This window comes from Numida meleagris, chromosome 4 (assembly GCF_002078875.1).
Source record: "Numida meleagris isolate 19003 breed g44 Domestic line chromosome 4, NumMel1.0, whole genome shotgun sequence".
Taxonomy (NCBI): Eukaryota; Metazoa; Chordata; class Aves; order Galliformes; family Numididae; genus Numida; species Numida meleagris.
In genome coordinates this window covers 35,670,708-35,676,707 of record NC_034412.1, presented here as the reverse complement: position 1 = coordinate 35,676,707, position 6,000 = coordinate 35,670,708, and the positions used below count along the sequence as shown (strand labels likewise).

Genomic DNA, 6,000 nt, shown 5'->3' with positions numbered 1-6,000 from the left:
CGCGGGGCCGCGCGAGGAGAGAGAGGGGCGCGGCGGCGGCGGCGTCCCCCCCTCCCCCCGTAATGGTCACCCGGCGGCGGCCGTCGGCGCGAGGTCACCGCTCCGCTTTCGCCCTCGGGGCCGCGCCAGCCGGCCGTTCCCGGGGCACGTGGCCCCGGCTCGTCGGGAAGCGGCGGAGCCCCGCGGTTCCTCGGCGGAAGGCGAGCGCCGTAGGTGGGTGCTGCCGCCCCGACGGGGAGGCGGCCGGAGGGCAGCCCAGGCGAACAGCCCCGTTGGCGGGTGATGCCTCGCGCCGCCCCGCTCCGCTCCTTGCCGGCTCCGGCCGGTTCCCAGAATTCAGGGAACGTTCTGGATGCGCGTGGCAGAGGCCCGCACCGACGGACGAACTTCGACGGCCGCGGGGAGAGTCTGAAATGAGTTCAAAATACCACCGCGTGAGGAACCGCGGCGGCCAACCTAGCTGTGGCCGCCAGCGGTGGGAGGAAATGGGGCGAGCGCGCACCTGAGGTGATGGGAGACCTGGGCACGCGCAGAGCTCGCTCCTGGGGGACGGGAGGAGGGGAAGCGGGAAGCCCGCAGAGCGCCTGGCCGAGGGAGACGCTGGGGTGCCCTGAAGGGAGGCGGCCCAGAGCCCCGCGGCGCTAAGCCGGACCGCGGAGAGGTGTGAGCGTCTTCCTGCGGGAACGGGCGTCCTTAGAGCTGCGGTGCAGGTGCAGCCGCAACTGTGGCGGAGGGAGGAAGGCAGGTGCGCAAACAGGGTCCCCGGGGCTGCGTTCCGGAGGTTTGGTGGCGTGCTCTGACGTGGAGGGAAAGAGCCTCGCGCCCGAGGAGGCGCCTGGGGGGAAGGAAGGAAAGGACTGCGGGGAAGTCCTTGTTTGCAGTAATGTTTCTGAAGGAACCGGGGCCTATTACTGTTGTCCTCATGTTTATTTCTAAGCAAGGAAAATGATCTACTTTTGAACTCCTAGGCTTAAACGGTCCACACTGAACTAAATAGGAATTTGGCATGGGTGAGGAGTACCTCCCATAAATCGTTGCGTAGACATACAAGCTGCTTTCTTTCCCTTTAAGTGCATTACTTGAAGGCTGGTGGTGCCTTAGCTCATGGCCACTTGACTCTCATTTTGCTGAAAACGTTCCTGACCAAGGCCTGAGCTGCATCAGGGATAACAAGAGCGTGTGCCTGGGCTCTGGTGCAGCGTGTTGATGGGTGGAGTCAGTGTGGCATCCTTAGAGTTTCACCAGTGCTAGTGGTACAGTTTTCTTCTTTGTTGTGTTAGTGGCAGTATGGGAACTGGTTCCATGAGCAACCTGACAGAAGCGATACAGATGTACTATGACAGCTGTGCCGTGTTCATTACTCTGGATTATTAGTTAGGTTATTCTGAAATAAAAGTGATTCTAGCGTATGATACCAGAATAACTGTATCAGAATGAAATCACCTTTACTCCTAGGCAGTCTCACCACAGAGGGTTACACGGGCGGAACTGTAGAGTCAGAAGTACACAGCTGAAGGCCTGTCTGTTTCTTTCGCTGGGTAGGCAGGTGCTCATGCTTTTCAAGCAGATTGTGTACTTCTGCACCGCTTCTCGCTTAGTGGAATGGGAAACTGGAACTCAATGGAACGAAGTGACTGTGGGGCAGATACCCTCTTGAAAAAACAAATGTTCGGTGAAAATTTCTGTTGAGCAGTTGCAGTCCGGTCCTCGCAGTTCCTGTCTCTCTGGAGGAGAGAGGAAGTGAGGAATATAAATCTATATGATCAAAGTAATACAGCTATTAGTAAATAACCTTTCTTCCTCCTTCAAGTGCTGCCTGCATAAATATCCATTTCTATGTATACCTGTACCGGTTCTCAGAGAAGTTGAATTTGAGCTGTATTAATTAAATAGAGAATGATTTCCCGAGATGGGAAGCTGCCAAACTGAGAAAGAGCTGACAGTCTGTGAAAGTCAGATTCTACACAGAAATTTTGCGCAGATCCATGTTGAAGACATTTCCCAGAAATTCTGTGGAATGTACTATTGACCTTGTATAATGTGAAGTGCTCGAAACTTTAAGCTCTGTAGCAATAGAGGGATATAAGGATGTATAAGCAAGACTTGCAGAGGGTTGAATGTTTGTTAAAACCCCTGTATAGAAATTGCTGATCTGGTTTTTTTGTGCAATGTAATCTTGTGTTCCTTTCCACGCTTCAAAAAGATTACATGATGGCTTCGTTAACAAAGTATTTTTTTTCAAGCTGGTTGATATAGGAATTTATTTATAAACCTTTTTAATAATGCAAAGTTAAGGTCAGTATTAGTATATGACATTTCAGAGTGTCAACTTCAGGTGACTTTCAACCTCTCATAAACAGAGATAAGGGAATACTTAGGAAGTAGAAACATACACATAGGAAATATGGTTAATAAACACATCAGTCTTTTAATGCAACCTGGGTTCTGTCATGTGAAGTTCATTACTGGAAATGATTAAACATGATAATGCTCTAAGCAGAGATGAATAAATTCTGTCACTTGTTCAGAGTATGTAGGATGTCAGTGAGAATCTTTCAATTGCAATACAGTTACATGTGCAAGGGTTAGCAAATTAAAAGGAATTCATTACTGCTACAGCGTTTGAATGTAGCTGGATTTTCCTCTAGATTTGCCCAGGAGTTAGGCAGGCCATGCTTATTGATACCACTACCTTTAGCATCATTATTAGTCTATATCATTGTACATTATGGCATCTGTATAGTGTGAGTTAAATGTGCCAGAATACCCTTCAAAGAGCATAAGACTAAGACTATGGCATGCAATTGAACTTACAACTTGTTTTCTTTTTAATTTCTATGGCTCAACATTTGAATTCAAACCTTCATAACTATTTTGGAAGGGAATTAAAAAGCAGCAAGAAACCTGCTTTAAGATTTAAAGTCAGTGCATTCCTTAGCATTTTGAACAGAAAAGGAAATACGGCAGCGGCTATGTCAGTTTGGGAAAGTACAGTCATCATATGAGTTAACTGGCGGGAACAGGAGCTGGGCAAAGGGATCACATGGCATCGTGAGAATTAGGTCTGATGGATGTACGCAGATTTTGAAAGCATCAGATTATACCTAAACTGCCAACGTGTTGTCTGACTGCCCAGAAAAATATATTGTTATGATTCACAGAAGAACCTCACGTAGTCATCTCATCTTTGCAGCTAGTCTGTGTAAATTTAACAGTGATAGCAAGACTGGATTCTGTCCTTCCACACGGGTGGAAAATACCTGGCATGCCATGAGGTGGAATGTGGCAGTGTTGGAGCAGGCTAGGAAACAAGCCAACACAGCTTGGTTTATATCTGAGAAGTTATGGTGTTTCAGACATTGGTTCAGGAAGATCACCCCTCTACTGGGGACATTTCAGTGGGTAAAACAGGTGGACTTCAGCTATTGGGGAATAGCTTTGCTTTTGTTGTAGCTGGCATTTGAGCTGAACTTCTCAAACACAGTTTTACCTGACCATTTATTTTAAGAGGGAAAAAAAGTTGTCCTTTTTTTTCAGGACCAGTTCATTGTCAGATGAAACGAGGGTGATAACTCTCCGTGTCTCATCGATATTACATTTTCCAGTGAGTCCGTTATAACATTACACTTGTTATTTAAAGTGCACTCCCTAAACTGTGGGATTTGTGATTCTTCTTTATTTCATATTTATTCATGTTCTTGTTGACTTCAGTCTGTATAATGGAAAACTGTACTGTAGAAACCACAGTGTGAGAAGCACTCAATTGTGTGTTCTCCAGTGTGTATACTCAAAAGTTATTACTCCAATTCCAGATTAAATTCTGAAAAAAAAAGCCTTAAATTTTGAATTTAATGTTTCATTCAGAAAGGAAAGTAGAAGAATCTTTCTAAAGTAGTTAGAAAATTACATTACTTTGAAATGAAACTGAGCTTGGGAGTCCAAGATCAGAGACTTTTGCCTCAGCTGTGGCTTCTGAAACTTAATGGTCCTATCTCCCTGTTTCCCCGTCAGCTGGATGGACAGGGACCCAGGAATCTGGAAATCTGGAGTGAGAACTTGGGAAGGAATTTCAAGGTTTGGCAGTCTGGGTTTCTGTGCATCTGGCTTTTTTTTGGGTGAAAGCCTGACTGTCCTGAGAGTCCCATTAGAAGTGGAGAGTTTGTTCTGGCTCTCAGCTGCAACCCTAGGGCTAGGGTTCCTGTGGCTTCAGAGCAAAGACCTGGAATATCAGGAAACCCTGACTCCCGGGCAGTCTTTATGGCAGGAGTTCCCCACAGCTGTGAACTCTTCAAGTCCATTTGCTGCTGCAGCTCCTCTGGTACTGAAGAAGGAAAACTGCTGGAATGGTTTCATGAAAGCATCTTGTGGTTAGTCAGAAGTTTATAAAACCATTATATTTTTCCTTATATTTCTACTTGTGATGTAACAGAATTTTTCAGTTTGGTCAGAACATTTCTGGTTGGTTCTATCCACCATATGCTATAGCCCACATCATTTCATTGGTGTTCAGAATAAAATGTTGCTTGTCTTTGCATACCACAAATACGAGGTGTGAAAGCTGGTGTAACATGAATGAACAGAACTTGCTGGGATATTTTTTATGGGAAAATAGATGCCCAGACAGTCATAGACAAGTTTTTAGGGTATGTCTTTACCACAGAGTTCCCCTAGGCTCTTAAAAGAAATCCTCTAAACCATCTGAAGCCACCTGGACCATTTGGGACTATAAACTAATGTGTCTAGTCTCTAAACATGACTTCAAAAAACCCTTAGTTCTGAGTACAAAAGCAGTATTCGGCTGATGTGAACTCCGCTTGATTGGCTCATCAGGGAATATGAACTACAGATTATTTTAGCACATCACCTCAGCTGCTAACACAAATCATCAGTTACCTGTGTTCAATTTTGCAACATAAGCTAGGCTAACTAGAAGGCAAATAAAGCAAACCATTTCATGAAAGAATGGAGACTCAAGAGGCCCCTTTGCCTGTGGTCTGCATACTTTTACTACCTTCTGTAATTCACCTCAACAGCATGTCTATGTTTATGTGTGTTACAAAGAGACAAAGGAAGCTGCCATGGGAAAACCTTTCTTTCTTAGCAGGAACTGTAGTGACCCCACTTCTGATTGCAGTTCAGTTCACCAACTACGTGTATGCCAACCCTTGCTCCAGCTTTTGGAGTATCCTTAATTCCTCTAGGAACACTTTGTATAGGATGCAATCAAGGAAATGCTGACATGCTTTTAATAGCTTTCAAAGGGATAAAGATCTTTCTGAATAAGTAATATCGTGCATGACAGAGCTAAACAAGGGGCCTAAATAATTGTGTCTAATATTATTTACTGCCTGCCAGGGGTGGGGATAAAAATCACAGCATGCCAGTGTGTCATGGTTTTATGATTTTTGGTTATTGGTACTCCACATCATAACATCATGTAGTGAATGTACCTGGTCCTCAGAAGAGAAGGACTACTACAGTCGCCACGGTACTTTGCTCCTCTGTTACCAGGTACATTCACTACATGATGTTATGATGTGGAGTACCAATAACCGAAAATCATAAAACCATGACACAGTGTTAAAACCAAGCGGTCACGAAACTCTGTTATGATTCCACAGGTTTTGTCTGTGGCGATGGGGTGCGTGTGCATTTCACTCTGTTTCATAAATCAGTGTGAGTCAATTCATATTTGATATGGAAGACTTGACGTTGGAAATTCATCACAGTAGCTTCCACATAATAAATGCTAAGGCACCAGACACCGCATTGCTGTAGATGGAACCTATATTCTATATAAACTGTGCTTTTCAGGTAGTAAAAAACAGTTTTCCCCATGGGTAGGAAATAACGATGGAATCAGTAACCATTGTCGCATATTTTCTTAGAAAAATATATATATAACTCGTGTAATTTAGCGTTCGGAAAGAAGATTTATCTAATTCAGTAGCATAATTTGTCTTTAGGAAAACAGGAAGTTCATCTCAAGAATACATGCTT

The 6,000-nt window shown here is 44.8% G+C and overlaps 1 protein-coding gene across 2 annotated transcripts in view; it reads left to right on the top strand.

Annotated features, from left to right (window-relative positions):
• The window catches only part of ANAPC10 (anaphase promoting complex subunit 10), a 343,652-nt gene that overhangs the window by 161,756 nt on the left and 175,896 nt on the right, over nucleotides 1–6,000 (top strand). The window lies entirely within an intron of this gene.